This window comes from Oryx dammah, unplaced genomic scaffold (assembly GCF_014754425.2).
Source record: "Oryx dammah isolate SB20612 unplaced genomic scaffold, SCBI_Odam_1.1 HiC_scaffold_3, whole genome shotgun sequence".
NCBI classification, from domain to species: domain Eukaryota; kingdom Metazoa; phylum Chordata; class Mammalia; order Artiodactyla; family Bovidae; genus Oryx; species Oryx dammah.
In genome coordinates this window covers 45190512-45211326 of record NW_024070187.1, presented here as the reverse complement: position 1 = coordinate 45211326, position 20815 = coordinate 45190512, and the positions used below count along the sequence as shown (strand labels likewise).

Genomic DNA, 20815 nt, shown 5'->3' with positions numbered 1-20815 from the left:
TTAGCTTTGACTCCTGTCTTCATTTCATACACCATATCTAATCCTGGTACACTTTGCCTCAGGGTCTTTACATCTGCTGTTCCTTCTTCCTCAAATACTCTGCCACAAACATGCCTCACATTGTCACCTTATCCTTCAGGTCTTTTGCACAAGTGTCCCTATCTCAGAGACCTTCCAAAAACACTTTATCTTGTTGCAACCTCTTCCTTACACTCCTTATCCTATTTCCAGCATTCTTTCTCTTCTAAAGTCCTTATCTCAATAAATATTACACCAGGATATAGCTGGCACTTAGAAACTTTGACTATATCACTAGGGCTCAGTCTGTTTATGTTAGACAGTCCCAGCCTGAGGGAATAAGGAGGTTCCACAATGTGAAGGGTTGACAATGGTACCCTCATTGATCTGTTTCAACATATCACAAATTACCTAGTTTAATGACCTGAGCCCGAAGAAAACAGGTGAGGGACTTAAGATAATTCGTGCAACAAAAGTAGCATTGGAGATAACACTAATAATTTAAGCACACTAAACAGATAAATGGCAGAAGGGCTAACCTTTTCTTCTTAGTATTCCCTCTTTACCAAGTAAAAATGATTAACCAGATAGAATAAGAGTCAAAAGAAGATAAAGATAACTTTTTAAAACACAGATTTACACCTATTACCAACAATAACTTCTCCCTGTGTATAAAATTTGCCCCAATATACTAGCAAATGACAGTGTAAAGCAACAACAATTAGTAAAATACTTAAATTTTTAAGTACTTAAAACATTAACAGATCTCTGGGTTGTGAGCTTTTTCTCTCTGGCAATATTTAAAATCATGATTTTCAGTTTAGAACTTTGGAAATCACTCAGTTTAGATGTTTCTTTTATGATTTCTTATAAAATAGTGTAAGATAAGAAACACATACCATGGGGAAAAACTTATTTTTCCTGTAATGGTAGACAAGGCTTAAATATGACTTGGGGAATAACATGAACATAAACCAAAATGTATTTTTCTTTCAGTAAATTACTGTATAAATATACACAGAAAATACTGTTCAAGATTATGGTGGGGAAAAAAACTAGTATTAGAAAAAATTACATACTAGAGGATATTTGTCATAAAGTGAGTAGTTATGTTTTTCTAATGTGCCTCAGTTTATACAGTCTTTGCTGGCTTCTTGATGAAATGCAAAGATTTCTAAGAAAATACAGGAAAATATCAATATGTTCTCAGCTGCAAATTCATTCTACAGTTAAATATTTATTGACTGCCTTTTACATGACAGGCATTCTTCTAGGTACAAGGCATAGAAAACAAGACAAGGTGTCTTCACGAGGGAGATTCTTTACTTATTTAAAATTTTTTATGGAAAATCTAGAATATCATCTGCTATGAGAGTGCCTGCTTCACTCAGAATAAAACTTTCTATAAAAAGCTTACTGAGATCCCATCACACAAGAAACTTATTCATTTCACCTTTCAATTACCAAGCAAAGAAAATGACAACCGAATTGTACAAAGTACTACCAGATGTCATGGATATGGTTAATTATATAAAACACTGCAGCTTCATGAAATAAGGAGTAACCATGAAAATCTTTTCTACGACATAGAGGTTTGCTCTTCACACAAGAGCAAAGCACCTAAAAGGATTGTGAAATCAGACGAATTACTCATTTTTCTTTACACAAAGAGGTTCCCAAATTGATTACTTTTCCTGTGAAGGCATGGAGCTTCCTGTAATATGTGATCCAGCAGTTATTTTTGTAAAATTAAAAACATTTAAGGTAAGCATGGCATTTAAACAGTGGCATTTCAACTATAAAATTACATGATTTTTACGTAAATAAAACAACTTACAACTAGCTCTCTAAATGACTCTCATAAAGTATAAACCAAGATTTAAAAATAATAATAATAAGCATATTATATATACAGTTTAGAAAAATAATAAAGAAAACTAACTACACTGCTCTCCCTAAAAAATACTTGTGAAGATAAAAAGGAGTTCTACCATTCTATTAAAAGTATCTTTAAAATTTTCACCTCATTTGTCTCACAACATTTGAGATTTCTGTACATACTTCATTGTGAATATTAGCAAAGTACATTTCGAATAATTTATTACTACACAATCACATATATTGGGGTATATGTTAACTTTTTACTGATACAGGTAAACAACCGAAAGTCTCGAGACTATAATACAGTACAAAACAAAACAAACTGCTGCAGGAGGCATGCTGCTCTTGTAGTATACTGATCAAGACCCCAAAGATAGGCAATCTTCTTTGGCTTCACATGAATTAATTAAATCCACCATGCCTCAGTTAATCACTAGGGACACCAAGCAAAAAATAATAATAATATGAAAGAATCAACAAATAAACATCATCCCTTGAGGAGAAAAACAATACAGAATATTTTTCCTCATCAAAATGAGATAGTCAATGTGGAAAGGCTCTGAAAAGTTTAAGAAAATCAGTCAAGTTCATGAATGTCTCCACTGTCACAGCATTATTTAATTTGTGTCCCTCTCCCCAGCAAAAGCCACTTTTATTGTTGACTTTCCATTAACACATAAGAAGCTATACAATGTTATAGAAAAGACAACAAAAGGAGTTTCAATTACGTTTCATCCCCTTCCCTCATTGTGTTCCTTCCAATAAGCATATAAACAAATCAAGGCAATTCCACCTTAAAAAGCTCCATCACCACACCTAGGCTCCATTCCCACCAAATTCTGAACCACTGCTCTTGGAAGAGTCGTCTCCACCTCTTCAACCCGCGTCAAAACACATTTTAGCTCCCACCAGTTCACTGAGATTGTTTTTACTGATTTGAAATCCTGAAGTCCTAACTGGTGAGCACCTGTATTTATTTCATGTGCCCTCTTTGCAGCATGGACACAGCTGACAAGTTTCCCCCCTCCCAGAAGCACTCTATTCTTTTTTGTGACACTACATTGTCTAGGCTTTTGTTTCACCTCTATTGTTAATAGAAACAAAGGAAAAAAAATTTTTCCTTTACTAGTTTTTACACCTCTACCTGAAGTGCTGATGCTCACCAGAGGTTTGTCTCTGCTTAACTCCTGAGGAGATTTTGCCCACACTCCAGGTTTTAATTACTATCTAGCAGTCTTCAAGTTTATATTTCCAAAAGGGACCTCTTTCTCCCGAGCTCCAGAAACCACAGAAAAAAAAATTTATATATGTAATTGGCCACTGGAAATGTTCAACTAACTCTCTCACACAGGCCTCAACACAACATGTTCAAAACCAAAAACTTCTCCCCACCAACACTAATTCTACTCTTCCACTGTCATTTCTTTCAGTGCTATCTCATCCTAACGAATGGCACCACCACCTCCCACTCCAACAAAATGTGTAAAGCACCAGCTTTTTACTTCTTGACAAATTTCTAATAACTCCAAAAGACTACTCTCACTCTTACAACTTGCCCCAAGCAGTTATACTAAAGAAATAAAGCTCCATTCTGTCTTTTTAAAATGACGTATCTTCACAAATTCTGTCATTAGATTCACTTTTGGATATCATTAAAAAATGACTTCAACTAACAAGCACATGAAAAGATGCTCAACATCACTCATTATTAGAGAAATGCAAATCAAAACAACAATGAGATACCACCTCACAACAGTCAGAATGGCCATCACCAAAAAGTCTACAAATAATAAAAGCTGGAGAGGGTGTGGAGAAAGGCAACACCCTTGCATTGTTGGTGAGAATGCAAACTGATATAGCCACTCCAGAAGACCAGATGGAGATTCCTTAAAAAGGTAGGAATAAAACCACTGTATGACCCAGCAATCCCACTAGGCATATACCCTGAGGAAACCAAAATTGAATGTACCCCAATGTTCATCACAGCACTATTTACAATAGCTAGAACATGGAAGCAACCTAGATGTCCAAAGACAGATGAATGGATAAAGAAGCTGTGGTACATACATACAATGTAATACTGCTCAGCCATAAAAAGGAACACATTTGAGTCAATTCTAATGAGATGGATGAACCCAGAGCCTATTACACAGAGTGAAAGTGAAAGTGAAGTCGCTCAGTGGTGTCCGACTCTTTGTGACCCCGTGGACTGTAGCCCACCAGGCTCCTCTGTCCATGGGATTCTCCAGGCAGGAATACTGGAGTGGGTTGCCATTTCCTTCTCCAGGGGATCTTCCCAACCCACGGACTGAACCTGAGTCTCCTGCATTGCAGGCAGATGCTTTACCCTCAAGTCACAAAGAGAAAGATAAATATCATACACTGACACATATATATGGAATCTAAAGAGATGGCACTGATGAATTTATTTTCAGGGCAGCAATGGAGAAACAGACCTAGGGAACAGACCTATGGATGCGGGGGAGGGGAGAAGAGAGCAAAGGAGATGTATGGAGAGAGTAACATGGAAGCTTAACAGTACCATACGTAAAACAGACAGCCAGTGAGAATCTGCTGTATGACTCAGGGAACGCAAACAAGGGCTCGGTCACCGGCTGAAAGGTGGGATGGGGAGAGAGATGGAAGGGAGGGGACATGATGTGCCTATGGCTAATTCTTGTTGACGTATGACAGAAAACCACAAAATTCTGTACAACAATAATCCTTCAATTAATTTTAAAAAAGTGACTTCAAAATACAGATATTCCTTGCTACAGAGTAAATGTAGCTTACAAACGCAAAACTTTTAGAACCCTAATAGTAGACTTGTGCCTTTGAAATTTCAGGAGCATAAGTATACATGTGGATCCCCAATATTTGTCTTTTAAAATTTCCAAAATGGGATTTCCCTGGCAGTCCAGTGGTTAAGACTCCACGCTTTCACTGCCGAGGGCCTGGATTCAACCCCTACTCAGGGAACTGAGATCCCACAATCCAGGCAGCAGGGGCCCTCCTCACCAAAAAAAAAGTTAAAGGAAAAGGAAAACAGACACATGGGGGGTGGGGGAGATAATCTTATTAATAACAAGAAAAAGCTTCACATTAAAGCAGAAAAAAAAGGCATGATTTTGTAATTTTCAATAACTGTATCACTATATCCTCTGAAAATCTTCCTCATACACAATAGAAACCTATCCTTAATCCTAACAAAAACCTACCAGTGCCTCAAAGCACTGGATGGGCTAGTTATCTGACCAAGCAGAAATGAAAATAGCACACTGATGTCAGAGCTAATGAGTAAGAAGTATCCATTACTAGGTAATTCCTCTCATAGGAATAGACTAAGTTCCCCCAGGGAACATGGGAATTTCATACACTTTCAACTTTTGGAAGTTCTCAAGTTCACTAAGTCATTCTAGTATCTACATCACATTCTATTGCCAGGTGTCATCTTTCCAAAGTATACCAAGTTGGTGTGATTAGTAAACACATAAACAAAAACCTCAGGAGCACTGCCAGAGATGAGTGCTGAAAAAGCCATTATTCATGGAAATAATATTTCTATTTCCCTAGTGATTACAGCTACCAGTGACAACTGTGAAATCCCAAGAAAAGAGAATTTAACTGCCTCAAAATGTTAATTATTCATATAAACTAGCCAAAAAACTAAAGATAAATGTTACACAAAGGGCTCTCTAATCCCCCTAATATTTTTGGTTAATTATTCCATCGGTAGTCTACATCTGCTCTACTAAAATCTGATTATGAATCAGAAGTAACTCACTGGAAACACTTTTATATCTAAAAATGATTGTGGATAATAACCACAATTCATAAAAACTGATTTTTAATGTGCATAAAATCCTGTGCTACACAATAAAAGAATAGACGTTACTGTCAAAGTTTAAACTCTCAGGAAAAAAAAAAACTCTTAAACTCTCTTAACCACTAGAAAGAATGAGACATATTCAACCTGTATTTTTTTAATATCTTCAATAATAAGCAATTTATGATTAGGAAGCATGTTAAACATTGCCTTTACAAATAAAGTGAATCTATTATGTAGATTTAAACACATAGTTTAGAGGTTTGCAAATACACACTCTAATAACTGCATAAATACTGACCTATAATCCCATACATACAGTTATGGGAGTTTTTGCTTTGTTTGATTTTTGGTCAGAGTTGCATTTGTTTTAACTACTGTTCTTCAACCATTCCCTCTTTTTTATTGTCTTTTTGAAATAAATTATTTTCTAGAATGAAGAAGTTTTATCTTCTAGATATTTTAACAAAAAATAACCGAGGTTCCCTTATTTCTTGTAGCTCAGTTTTAGGCACGACCTTTGGAGAAGGCAATGGTACCCCACTCTAGTACTCTTGCCTGGAGAATCCCATGGATGGAGGAGCCTGGTGGGCTGCAGTCCATGGGGTCGCTAAGAGTCGGACACGACTGAGTGACTTCCCTTCCCTTTAGTATCTCAGAGGAAAACTATCTTTAATAATTTATACTTAACTATTTGTATCTGCTCAATAACATTAAAACCATATACTTTTGATATGAAAACAGGGATATACACTGTGTCTAAAACACTATGTAGGAGTTAATTATGTGTGTTATTGTGTGTTACTCGCTCAGTTGAGTCTGACTCTTTTTCAACCCCATGGACTGTAGCTGGCCAGTCTCCTCTGTCCATGGGATTCTCCAAGCAAGAAAACTGGAGTGGGTTAGTTCCAAACAATCCATCATTTATAGCTTTAAACAGCAGACATAGGTAAAGCATCATTCATAAGTACTTGCTTATGAGTAACTGCCCAACGCAAAAATATTTGATGACAGAAACCATGTTCATAAACCAACTAAAACTACAGTTTACCTTTACTGTACACATATCCAAATAATACAGTTAAAGATTATCAAAAAGTCAAGCAAAATATCCCAAATTCCTTCAAAGTCATAAGAAATGGAGAGCAGTCATAGAAATGACTGCTCCAAAGAGTCCCAGAATAGAAACACTCTCTCTGTACTGTCCTAACTCATCCCTCTCAAAACACATTCACCCTTAGGGAACAAACACAGGATTCATTGCAACTGTGGGTACCATTTGTGAGCGGCCTTTCATTGCTCCATAAGGCTCATCATTGTAGATGTTCATCAGTTTTTAAGCCACATCCACAGCTGCTGTCTTAGTTAGAAAAACAACAAAATGTGACAGCAAAACACTTTAACGGTTTTACATAAAACAAAATGAAAAGTACTCCAGTATAATAAAAAGAATGTATATATCTCAAGTACCAAAAACATAAGACTCAAAGTCATTTTTAATAGTGATACCTTTCACTTACATGGTATGAGAATTGCTTTCTAAAGCCTTCCAGCACATACAGTATCATTTCTAACTTAAAGCCTAGATCCAAGATATCAATTACACAGAAAATAAGTGAAGCAGGGATATTATCAAATTAGTTAGTGGTGAACTGTGTCTATTTCATGATCACCAGCCTGTGTTCTTTCAAAAACCTTCCTTCCAAAATCATATAATAAACTTTAGAGCAAAAATCCTACATAAAACTGTTCTTTAAAAAGTCTATTTAAAAATACTCCTGTATAAACCAACTCCCTATTCAACTTTACCCTCCTGCATCAGATCTGTTCTCTGCCTGGACTGAGGAAGGGGCTCCTGTGGTTAGTGAGCACAGCCAATCATGTGCTGATGGATGACTAAGAGTTAACCACACATGGGGAAGGGGGGATGCCCAGGAGCATCATCACCAGGTGATGTTCATGGCAATGGGACTGGAATCCAGAGACATAAGTTTGAATTTCAAGCCCCCACCAACCAGCAGGTGGACTTGGTAAAGTTTCTGTAAAACAAAAGAACACTATCTTCCTCTCCAGACAATGGCAAGGCCTTCCATCCCTGGGCTGGGAAGATTCCCTGGAGGAGGGCATGGGAACCCATTCCGGTATTGTTACCTGGAGAATCCCCACGGACAGAGAAGCACGGTGGGCGACAGTCCATGGGGTCACAAAGAGGTCAGACATGACTGAGCAACCAAGCACGGCACAGAATAAGTGCAACAACAGAGCTCAAAGCTGCTGCTGCTGCCGAGTCGCTCAGTCGTGTCCAACTCTGCGAGACCCCACAGACGGCAGCCCACCAGGCTCCCCTGTCCCTGGGCTTCTCCAGGAACACTGGAGCGGGATGCCATATCCCTTCTCCAATGCATGAAAGTGAGAAGTGAAAGTGCAGTCACTCAGTCGTGCCCAACTCTTAGCGACCCCATGGACTACACAGGCTCCACATTAGATGAATCTGTATCTGTACCAGGGGGCCTATAAAATTTTTTAAGTATAACATACAACAGTAAAAGTAGGACTTTAAAATCAATGAGAAAACAACAGGGCATTCAAACAGTGATGCAGTTAGAACACTTCATTTATTCACTCATTCAACAAACACATACTGCGTACCCACTATATTCCAGTGGGGAAGAGAAATAAAGTAAAAAGCGAATAACATACGTTGTTAGAAGGTGATACATGCCAGTGAGTAAAATAAAACAGGGAAAGAGAACAAAATGTGGAATAGAAAGTAGGATAAATAGAGTAAAATGAAAAGCACTATAAAGGAGATTGAAAAAAAAAAAAAAGCGCCAGTGAGGTGGGAAACCAAGTGTTGTATCCTAGAAGTCAAAGAAAAAAAAAGTTCGAACAAGATGTCAAATGCCACTGATCAAGTCAAGTCAAATAACTTTGTTGGGTGGAGTGAGGGGTGAGGGGGGGTGGCGGGAAATAGAGAAATAGGAACTAGTGGGGAGTGGGGAATCCAGATGAGAAAAAGCAGCATGTTTGTATATTGTCAAGAACGCTTCACTAAAAAGGCAAAAATTGAGACCAACGGGAAGGCCAGAGAGCTAGCCAATGTCACAGAACAGCTGAGAAAGCAAGTAATCTAAGGCACAAGTAGAGAGTTTGCCCTTAAGTTTCAAAGTATACTCACCCCACTGTAAGCACTGCGTATCTCTGGGAGTTGTGATTTTAGATGTGCAGTGGAACTATCTTATTCACTTTACTATACTGATCTTTGTTTACAAGGAATATGTATTTGTCTAAACGACTCTTTTTAAAAAACTCAAGACAGGATTTTAGGATGGTGGTGGCACCAGCTTAGTTTTTCAGCCTTTCCACATAAAAAGCACCCAAACAAAATCAAAATCTGTGGACAACATTTAGAAAAACATTAGGTTACCAGGTAACCCCACAAACTCCCAATACTAACATGTGTACAATAATGAACCACCAAAAGCCACAGATTAAAGAAGGAAGCAATTCAGGGGTGCGGAGGAAGGAGCAGACAAGACTATGTACGACAGTGGTCCAACCAGGAGGCGAAACTGGCCTGGAGAATAAAACAATGGCAGTGAGCAAGGAAAGGAGAGCCCAGAGTATATGAAACAGCTCAGCGGTAAAGGAAGCCACCTGCAATTCCGGAGGCAAAGGAAACTTGGGTTTGATCCCTGGGTTCAGAAAGATTCCCTGGAAAAGGAAATAGCAACCTACTCCAGTATTTGCCTGGGAAATGCCATGGACAGAGGGCTACAGTCCATGGGGTTGTGAAAGAGTCAGACTCAACTTAGCGACTAAATAACAATGCCTATTTTATAGGATACTATAACAGGTCTGCTGCTGCTGCTGCTAAGTCGCTTCAGTGGTGTCCGACTCTGTGCGACCCCACAGACGGCAGCCCACCAGGCTCCTCTGTCTCTGGGACTCTCCAGGCGAGAATATTGGAGTGGGTTGCCATTTCCTTCTCCAATGCATGAAAGTGAAAAGCAAAAGTGAAGTCGCTCAGTCGTCCCAACTCTTAGTGACCCCAAGGACTGCAGCCCACCAGGCTCCTCTGTCCATGGGATTTTCCAGGCAAGAGTACTGGAGTGGGGTGCCATTGCCTTCTCCGATAACAGGTCTAGGTGGTAGGAAAAAACATGTTGTTTGGAAAAAACAAATTTGGCTGGCCTACAGAACAACTAGTAATAGTTTTAGAAATACAGATCTAAACATCTGAGGCAATGATACAAATATAAAGTCAAAGAATAGATAAAGCAAGGAAAGAAAAAGACTGCAAACCACAATATTTAAGACTAAAGATGGAACAGGTAAAAAGATGGAATGTTCAAGAGGTTAACATAGTGTCTTAATAGTCAAGAACAAAGACATCATGGTCAACAAAAAACAAAGGATGCAGAAAAATAAAACCAGGTTTTGGGAGCCAGTTGAAGGGTTATTTATTGATGGTCTGGGATGAAAAATCAGATTTTAACATGTAACAAAAGAAGGACATAAAAATAAGTAGTAAAGCAGTGGCTTCAAAGAAATGTACGAAAGGAAATCAGCAGTAAGTAATTCTTGGAGAACAGCCGAGTCTGGCAGCCTGTTTGCATACATGCATGAGATCCTCACAAGAATTCTGAGATATACTCCCCATTTTACAATTGGGGAAACTTTAGTTACAACACAATTATATAACTTATAAAATGTGTATACAAAATAATTAAATGACCTGAAAATTGGTCTCTAGGCGGAAAAGGAGTAAGATGATGGACAAAAACTAAAAACACAAATTGGGGAAAGAGGATTTAACTGATTTAACTTCATCCCAGGAGTATCCGACAAGATTATTTTTAAAATTTTACTTATAGACAAATGATGCTACTTCAGAGAACCTTTTGAGTTCAAACACTAGTCAAAAATAAAGGTTTATTTTTGAAGTATTGTAATAGAGAAGGATATAATAATCTCCTAAGCCTCGTATTAGACTTACTTATATCTGGGACTGTCTTGCCATCTAATAGAGAGCTTGGAAGCTTTCAAATGATTAACATTTAGGTGGAGAGATAACAGAAGCTCTCAGAGTACAGGGTAGGACAGTGGCAAGGAAGAAAGAAAGCTGTGTGAGCTTGGGTTAAATCACTAAATCCTTGACCCTCAGACTTATCTATAAAATGGAGATACCATCTCCCTTCACAGTGTAGTTGAGGTCTCAGTAGACATTCAACCAAAATGTCAGTTCCCTAATCCCCTTAAATATTTTGTTTGCTTTAAAAAAAAAAAAAAAAATATATATATATATATGTATATGGTTGCTAAACTAATGACATTTTAAATATAGAATGTTAGCATTTCCATTTAAAACAAAGTTTAAGAATATGCTCCCAGTTGATAACAGTAGCTAATTTCCTACTGGAAGACTACAGTGGCTCACTTTACACGACATATTCAAGTAACTTTTGAATTTCTTATAACAAATATATTATTTTTCCAACAAGAGAAATAATCAAGATGAGTGTTACAGATGACATTAACTAGCCCTTAAAAAAAACTTCCACATCAGGATAGTCACTTCTCTGAAATAACTGTAGAAACAGGGTAAAATGAAATGGGAAAATAAATCAACAGCACACCTAAGCTACCATATGAATTTAAATTCTTATGTAATTTAAAAGATTTAATTTTCCAACTGACAACGTCAAGGACTTACAGCTAAGAAACGAAGTTTAAAGGAATAACATGCCACTAAATTCTGTATTAAAATGTACCCATCACACTGTAGCATAGAGGAAAGCCGGAATGAAATGTGACTTGTTTATCAATAATTGTGAAATAAATAATCTTTGAAAGCTATAACTGTCTAGGGTTTGTTTTTTTTTCCAACATTACAACAGTGAAGCAACAACTCCCATTAATTCAGCACTATCGCTACCCACTCCAGTATTCTTGCCTGGAGAATTCCATGAACAGAGGAGACTGGCAGGCTACAGTCCCTGGGGTCACAGGAGTTGGACACAACCTAGCATCTGAGCAGTCAAGAGAGTAATATTATCTTGACATAAATACACTAGAAATTCACTGTATGAAAATCATCAAATTTATAAACAAGCTCATCTTTCAGTATACAATTTCAAGTTGTGGCCTCCATCCCTATGACAGTCTTCTTTTTTCTCTACCTCCTCTTCCGCCATTTTCTCTTCCAGAAGTTTTGGAAATAGCCAGGTGCAATTTAGTGCCAAGTGGCAGAACTAAGAAGCTAAGGAGGCAAGCAGCAGAGACTGGAGTGAACCAGGGGTTAAGTGAACCCAGGCAGTTCCTGCATAGGGACAACTAAAGCAGAGTGGCTGAGGAGATGTGCAGTGAGAACAAGGATGTGGCTACCTCGGTCAGTCAATATACAGTACAAGATAAAGAACAGGGAAACAGAAAAGGGGAAAGGCTTAGAGTTGACGTCTGTTAAGCAAACTGGCAGTAGCACTCCCAGACCTGGGGCTGCAAGATTTGTATTCTTCATCTAAGCCCACAAAAATAGGGGAAGAAAAGTATTTTAAGAAACAAAGTGCATGTAACTTCAAAAGGCAGCAGAGTGGTATAAACACAAAAGAATAAAAGACCAGCATAAAGCTCTCCCCACACTAGTCTCAGCTCAGATACTCAATGTGTCTCAGCCATTAGCTACGGGTAAATTATTTAATCTGTGCCTACATTTCAGTGAGTAATTACTTTAGAGCATATGATTAACAAAGTCTTTTCCAGATCTGAAGTTTCCTGAATCTAACGGATTTAACAATTTTTGTCACACAGGATGCAGTTACTTTCTATGATATGTTATTCCACAACAAGAAGAGGACAACATACCAGAATATAAATAACAGGATATAGAATCGTAGTCCGGTATCCCTACAGACCACTCTTCTCCATCATCTTTCATTAAATGCAAGAAGAAACTAATTCCCAACCTTCTTTAAAACGATCCACAAATTCTTAAGGAAAAACAAGGCCTAAAATCTAAGACTTCACTTTAAATACACTCAGCAGTGGAAAATTTGATCACCTGTCAATTTCACTAAGCTTCACTTCAGCTTCTTTTCACAGGACATACTCTAATGCCATTACACTTTCTGTTTTTCAACACTCTAAGTTAGGTTTCTATTTGCTATATGTTTCATATCCCACTTCAGAAAGTAGAGCCCAAAACTGGCAGAGAGCTGAACATGAATGAATCCAGGGGGTCATTTTATCAATGGGCTCTACACAGAAAAACCCATCTAGTTGAACGTCAGCTTTATTTATCACTTAAACTAAGTGCCACCTAGTGGCAAGTTTTATATTTTATTAAATCCATTCAAGTCCTGTTCATCCACCAAGTATTGTACAATCTAGCCAACAGCAGCTGCTCCACAATTATGCAACATAAGTAAAATACTGATCCAGTTCTTATGAAGCTCGCTGATAGATTAGATACACAGACAGAGAAAAAAGATAATACAGATGTATTTACATACTTGCAGAAAGATGTCTAATGTTACAAAAGTATGTCAAATGTTACAAAAGTATGCAAAAATACTCAGTATTTACTTAAAAGCTGGTGGAAACAGACTCTCAGCTCTGTAGGTGCTCTTACACCTGTTCACCTCATTCACTTTCCCATTTGTAAATACTCAGCTAGGTTTCAGTAGATCCCCTGGAGAAAGGAAAGGCTACCCACTCCAGTATCCTGGCCTGGAGAATTCCATGGACTGTATATTCCATGGGGTCACAAATAGTCAGACACGGCAGAGTGACTTTCACTTTCTCCAGGTACTGGGTAGATCAGGAGCTCTGTACAGAACTATATAATTTTTTGCATGAAAAATTTCCTCATATTCAAACCAAAAGTTAAATGATTTGAAAAAGTATGCTGGATACTATGGAGACAATAAAAAGTTCAGGGGTTGCCGTGATGGGATAAGGAAAGGAGAGAGAAATGGACAGGCAGGGCCCAAAGGATTTTACAGGGCAATGAAACTACTCTGTGTGCTACTACATGGGAGATACATTTGTAGATATATTTGTCCAAGGGCTTCCCAGGTGGCTCAGTGGTAAAGAATCTGCCTGCCCATGCAGGAGCCACAGGAGATGCAGGTTCAATCCCTGGGCTGGGAAAATCCCCTGGAGGAGAAAACAGCAATGCACTCCAGAATCCCTGTGGGATAATCTTATGGACAGAGGAGCCTGACAAGCTACAACCCATGGGGTCGCAAAGAGTTGGACATGACTGAGCACGCACGCATGCACACACACACTTGTCCAAACCTACAGGATGTACCCCAATGTACAGTGAACCCCACTGTAAACTATGGATTTGGAGAGATATAACGTGTCAATGTAAATTCATCAATTATAACAAATATATCACTCTATTGGGGGATACTGATAATAGAGGTGATCTGTGTGGGGGCAAGAAGTACACGGAAAATATTCCCCTCAATTTTGCTGTGAACCTAAAACTACCCTTTTTTTAAAAAGTTCCATTTAAAAAAGAAAAAAGGAAAAAAAAAAAAAAGCAATTCTCTGGTGGTCCAGTTGTTAGAGGACTCAGCACTTTCGCTGCTGAGAAACAGGTTTGATCCCTGATGGGGGAACTAAGATCCCACAAGGCATGCAGCACAGCCAAAAGAAAAAGTATGCTGGAAAAATAAAGCAAGATCTTAGTGCAGCAGCACTTTTCTAAAAAGAGAATATATCCTTGTTACAAAAGAAGTTATTTATAATAATAAAAAAATCTGTAACACTGATTCCCTATTTTATAAGGCAACTGATATTGTAGTTATATAACACAATCTTTATCATGTAATTTTAAAAAAATAGGGTTTCATAAAGCTGTGCTTCCCTCATAACTCAGTTGGCAAAGAATCCGCCTGCAACGCAGGAGACCCTGGTTGGATTGCTGGGTCGGGAAAATCCGCTGGAGAAGGGATAGGCTACCCACTCCAGTATTCTTGGGCTCCCCTTGTGGCTCATCTGGAAAAGCATCCACCTGCAATGTGGGAGACCTGGGTTCAATCCTTGGGTTGGGAAGATCCCCTGGAGAAGGCAAAGGCTACCCACTCCAGTATCCTGGCCTGGAGAATGCCATGGACTATACAGTCCATGGGGTCGCAAACAGTCAGACATGACTGAGCAACTTTCACTTCAAAGCAATAAACATTCTTCCTAGTTATATAAACTTAATGAGAAAAAAATTTTTATTCATTTATAACTCTAATTAACACATACACAAAAAACATTAGTTCTAGGGCTAAATTAAATATATTGAATATAGAAAAGAAAGCATGGGTGGGGAATTTAAAGGGGTCAACTTGATTTTCTAGTGTATTCCATCTCACATCCAACTAGTGCAGCATTTCCACTGCAAGGCGTTTGCCATTTAGGATACCTAAGAAGCAGTAATTTCTTTTTGCTTTTGTAAACTTAAATAATTTCCATATTCCCAAAACTGTCATGAATTTACAACCTGACTGAAAAGTTGTCATGCTTATCACTCTGCATTGTCTAAACACAACAAACCTACACAAACATTGATACAGCTAAGTAACTACAACCAATTGTACACAGCAAGCCACAGTGCCCCCAATACTTGTTTCTTCCCCAGTAGTAAACTGTGTGCAGGAAATGCATTACCCTTTTCACACCACCAGGATATCATTTCACCTCCTGAAGCAGAAGCAGGCCTAATGAAGGATAAATGAGATCATGATGTTGAGCCAGGCCTACGGGGCATCCAGAACTGTGGGCAGGGTGTCTGAGATGGTAGCAATTGGGCTCAACATTCCTTCATCATTATGGCTGTCCAAGCAGAGACTAGAGTGACTAGAAGCAGACCCCAAAAAGTTGGGGATTACTCCGTAACAACATGCATGGTCAAAGCAATAATGTACCAAATATGTCTGCTCAAAATGCCAAGGAACATGTTTCAAGGGCTGTGGTCCTCTACGCTAAATACACTGCTCCTTTCTAAAGCATGACCCACAAACCACAGGTTGCAAGATAAAAAGTTCCATCTTGAATCCTGACTGCAAAAGGTTACCAAAAGAAACTGATTACTATAATTAAAGTATTTGTACACAGAACTTTATGATTTACAAATTACTTACACATACACTGTTTTATCTGACACATATTTTACCTTACTTGATAGTCAGTGTGCCTCGCCGATAAATACAACAGAAATATCATTTGTTATTTTATAGAGGTAGAACCTGAAGCTTGGAGAAATTATCTGTGAGTAATTTGTCTACAAAGCCTGAGTCTTCCTGAAGATTATCAACTTATTTGGTTCAAAGACATGGATCCCCAAAAAAGCAGTCTACAGAGTCTTAAGGTTTAATATATGTCCCTATGCATCTAAGAAGTATTTAAAACACTTAAAAATGATGTAACCTAAAAAAAAAAAAAATGATGTAACCTTGTGAGAAACACTGAATAGTCAACTGAATATACAAAAAAAAAAAAAAAAAATACGATATTTAAGCCTGTCAGTTTGTACAAACAATACACTATTTTCTAATAATCCAAAGGAGCTTTTGCCTAAGAATTGTACTGCAGTATTCTCAGGAGCTATGGGCTGCCTTCAGCTGAAAATATCAATTCCTTTGGGTATTTCAGCAGCTAAGTTCCTTATGGAATCAACATATTCCCTATACACATCAAATTCTGCTTACACGAACCATGTTGTATCAAGGCTTCAAAGTCCTCCAAGTCCTTTGTCCAAAAAACTTTTTACTGAAGCCCCCATCATGTTCTAGACACTCTTTTGAGTATAAGAATATAGTATGAAAAAAAATTGTGTTATGACACTTCCAAGTGAATTACACCTGGTTCTTTAAGAATACATGCAGAAGCACTGAACCCAGTCTGGTGAATCCAGTTAGAGGATTCAGACCCAAATCTACAAACACCAGCACTTGTCAAGCATGTGGATATATTAAACTGCTGACTGAGCCCAAGCAAGGAACTCCAAATTATTAAATATGGCTGGAGAATTGAATATGAAGGGACAGAAAGGCAAACAGTCTCACTGAAGAAAAGATAAATGAAATAACTATAGAGGCCCCTACATGCCATCCTAACATTTTTTTCAGCACCTGCTTTGTACCAAGCATCCTAAAATGTTTTATTCCATTTACTTTTCACAGCAACCCGCTGAGCTAAAAATAATTACCTTGCAACTCATGGAGGAGGCAAGGAGAGGTGAAATCGCTTGTCAATCTTACTGAGGTTGTGGCAAAGGCAAAATAGGAACCCAGTTCAGATTAAATCCTAAAAGTGAGCTCATAAACTCTGCACTCTGCTGCCTCTCTTAACAAAAGCTGCTAGGGGGAGCCATTGAAAGGTTTTTAAACTAAGGAGTGAAGTGATCAGATTCACTCCAGAAAGACTATGTGGAAGTTGGCCACAGAGGGTGAATCTACAAGCAGAAAGAGAAAGCTGCAATGTCTATAGTAAGACAGGTGAGAATGATGCCAGCATGAACTGTGGCAGTGAGGATGAAAGAGACAGATTCAAGAGTTTTTCAGAAGAGAAAATTATTAGTTCTTAGTGATTAAATGTAAAGGGTTAGTTTTAGAAAGAACACCTTGTTTGCAGAACTAATGGGACATGACATCATCTACCAGGAACAGAGAAGCAACAGGTTTTGTTTGTTCAATAAATATCTATAGTGTCTCCCAAATGCAAAAGACTTTCCTAGGCCAAAGGTCAAGTCCAAAATTAAGGTCCTGCTTGTTGGAAAATATTGAGAGCAAATGACAAAGCGTTAAAAAATATATCAGGTATACTGAACATTAGTTGTTACTATTAACGTTCTGGCCTAGAGTCTAATGAAAACGTTTTGTGCTACCATTTTAAAAAATTACCATGTGCGGAAAACAAGTCAACAGAGAAAAAGCATCCCACAATTTAAAATGTTATTACATCTGAGTCTGACAGATCTTCAGTCTCTTACACAACACACACACACACACACACACACACACACCCCTACCTTGTAATTTGTTTTACTTATCCCTATCCCTTTTTTAAAAAAAAGAAAGTATCAATTTTACTACCCAAACTGTAGTACCTATTCAGGGGTTTTTCATCCCACTATCACCACTGTGATTTCCCAAGAACTTTAGTTCATACCTTTCTACGTGATTTTCTATAAAGTATGACATACTTCACATCAGCTTATTTCAGTAAGAATTCCTAGATTTTTAGCCACACCTTTCATCCAATTATGCTTTCTGCAAATCCTAAGGCACAGCAGTCCTGTGCAGATGTGGCAAGTTACTACAATTCCCATTTTACTACATAGTTAGGAAATTGGCCCAGGGGAAGCAGAGTAACTTGGAAATAATCATAAAGCCAGATGCCAAAAATAACAACTTTTAGTCAACCCATGAGAAAATACTGCCCCTAGTTGAAATAACATCAGATTTCGTATTAGGAGGAAGCAAAATATAAAATAATGTTTTAAAGCCAAGTCCTAGGTTCTTAAAATACATCTTTAAAAATGACCAAATACCACAATTAAGATTTGCAAGAACTTTCAAACACCATTTTCCCCCTAAAACTTTGTCCATCAAGAGTGGCAAAGATTATTTAATGAATTACAGCCGTCAAGAGAGGCTTCCTCCTCTCCCCAAATTATTTTTTATCTTTGCCACTTAAGATGCTGATAGAAATCGGCTGGTATAGAACAATAGGTTAAGTTTTAAACTTATTTAGAATCCGTATGTTAGAATAGTTGTGAAAATACTGAGTGAGTCTCTCATACTTCTTCCTGAAAATATACTCTACAGACCCATCTGCAATTTGCATGCACAATAAATTTAAAGCTTTAATAGTCAATAATCTGAATGAAAGTTTCCCAATAACAACTCATGCTGTATGTTTCTAAATATGCTTCTGTTTGATATAATTTAATAAAAGTGCTGTTTTATTTGGGCACAAAATAAAGGTCTTACACAATTTAAAAACAAAAAACAAAACTTGATTTTTTAAAGTTGCTTTTATGATGTTTGTGTTCTCATTCTTATCTGCACAAGTCAGAGCAAAATACCTTTCATTCATACACTTTACACTTTGCTTACAGTCAGAAACAACAGTGTGTGCTCAAAATTTTACCTTCAAAAGAATGAGTGTGCACTAGAATCAAATAAGGAAGACGAAATGATTGTTGGTGGAATCCACTCATGGAACCCAGACTGCAAATTTTCACACAAGCCTCTCATATCAATTATGAAAGGTGATTTTCAATTAATTAAAATTAAACTAATTCAAACTAGTTCTAATCACGGCCTTAAAAAAAATGCTTTCCACAGCACCAATATTCCTCACACTTATAATATCCTCTACTAGTAGCACGTCTCCTGGTTTATAAATGAAAAGACACTGCAAATGATATTTATAGATAACATATCTTCTAAAGTAACGATCAACTAGTCGGGGGGACAGTGTCCTCAACAGTATATTCAGTCTAGTAACACTGCAAAATCTAATACCTATTATTTCAGCACCAGAATATTTAGGCAACATTTAAGTACACCAGACCACCTTCCCCCAACTTCCACAGAAAACTCCAAGCTTTTAATATTTCCATAACAGTAAGCACTCTGAACAAATTAAAGCTCTTTTAACACTAGAAGCCCTTTTACCTTAAAGATTATCACTTAAATGTCTTTTAACTGCATTTGATGAATGCATTCCACAAGATTCTAGAAGCAGTATTCATCAACCCAAATAGCACTCTTAAGCGCTTGCCTCATTTCAACTTCAAAGATGAGGCAGAAGGGCTATCATAAATCTAGAGGCAAAAGCACAGAACTGTAAACTATCTAAAAATTAAGAAAAGGTAAAACAGTTGTACCAGATTCCCAAGCAGCAAAATTCCCTCCCTTTTTCCTTGCAAAGTAGGAGTTACTGGTAAAATAACTTAACTCTAAATCTAGAATCCTGAAAATGCTGAAATTCTCCACCCCAGCATTCACACGTTTTTCAAACCAAAATGCACTCAACTGCTACGCACACACCAATGAATATCCAACATGAAAACTGAAAGTATTCTTACACATCAACAGAAAAATACACCTTGCGCCTCTACAACACCCTCAACTAATCCAGATGCAAAGCTACGACAGCCGCCCTTGGCCTAGGCCTTCAGAAACCTAGAGGCGGGGCGGGGGGGGGGGGTGCAATAATCAAGAGACCAAGGTCTTTTTCCAGTGCTACTTTTTCCACGCAAAACAACCAGGCGCCCAAAGAGACCGCGAAGAAAACTGCAGACACTGTAATCCCGAGAGAAAGGGATCGTAGGAAGGTGTGCACGCAATCCCGAGAAAAAAAGGGTGCCGGAGAGGAGGAGCGCCGAGGAAGAAACTAAGTATCCCCACGCAGCTTTGAGACCCACAACAACAACAAACCGTAGGGTCTGTCTTCTCGTAGAAACACCAGATGGAGTCCCCGGGGCTGAGACAGTTCAGCCGACAAACACCGTGGGTAGTGGATAAATCAACCGATCTTGGGAGGTGAAAGGGGTGCCAAGCAAATAAGCCACTGGATGGGGGAGACAAAGCCTCCGGGGGTAATCACGGACCAAGCAGAAAGGTGAGAGGGAAACGCTCGAAAGAAATAAAGCAATAAAAATTGAAAGATAGAAATCTAGTGCCTGGGCTGAGGCAGGTCACTAAGCTACCGAATAGAGAGGGGGACAACAAAGGGGTTCGGGAGGAAGGACAGCTGAGGGGAGGAGAGGGAGAAAGGATGCGGGGCGCGACGGGTCGGACAAAGCGCCCAGGGCGGCGGAACAAAGGGCCGGGGGTCGAGAGTCGCGGGGGGCAGCGGGGAAAGACAAAGCGCACGGAACTGGGGGCACCAGCCCGGCGAGACAGCAGCGACGGCCCCGAGGAACAAAGCTGCGCGGGGCTGGGAGGCAGGGCCGGCGAGCGGCGGCGCGGAAGGCGCGCGGCGGGCACGGCGCCCGCGGGCCCCGCGCTCCCGGCCGCACTCACACCCGCACCCGCCGGCCTCGCCGCCGGTGCCCCCAGTTCCGTGCGCGGGGTC

General features: G+C 38.8%; 1 protein-coding gene across 6 annotated transcripts in view; it reads right to left on the bottom strand.

Moving 5' to 3' along the window:
- Positions 1-20815, bottom strand: part of RBPJ (recombination signal binding protein for immunoglobulin kappa J region) — a 237907-nt gene that overhangs the window by 90870 nt on the left and 126222 nt on the right. Inside the window, exon 1 of one of the 6 annotated variants that reach the window (XM_040237978.1) lies at positions 20176-20199. The exons of the other annotated variants lie outside the window; for them this stretch is intronic. The gene's annotated coding sequence lies outside the window, so the exon portion shown is untranslated. Of the gene's footprint in view, positions 1-20175; positions 20200-20815 lie in introns of those variants that run through there. 6 annotated transcript variants of the gene reach the window in all.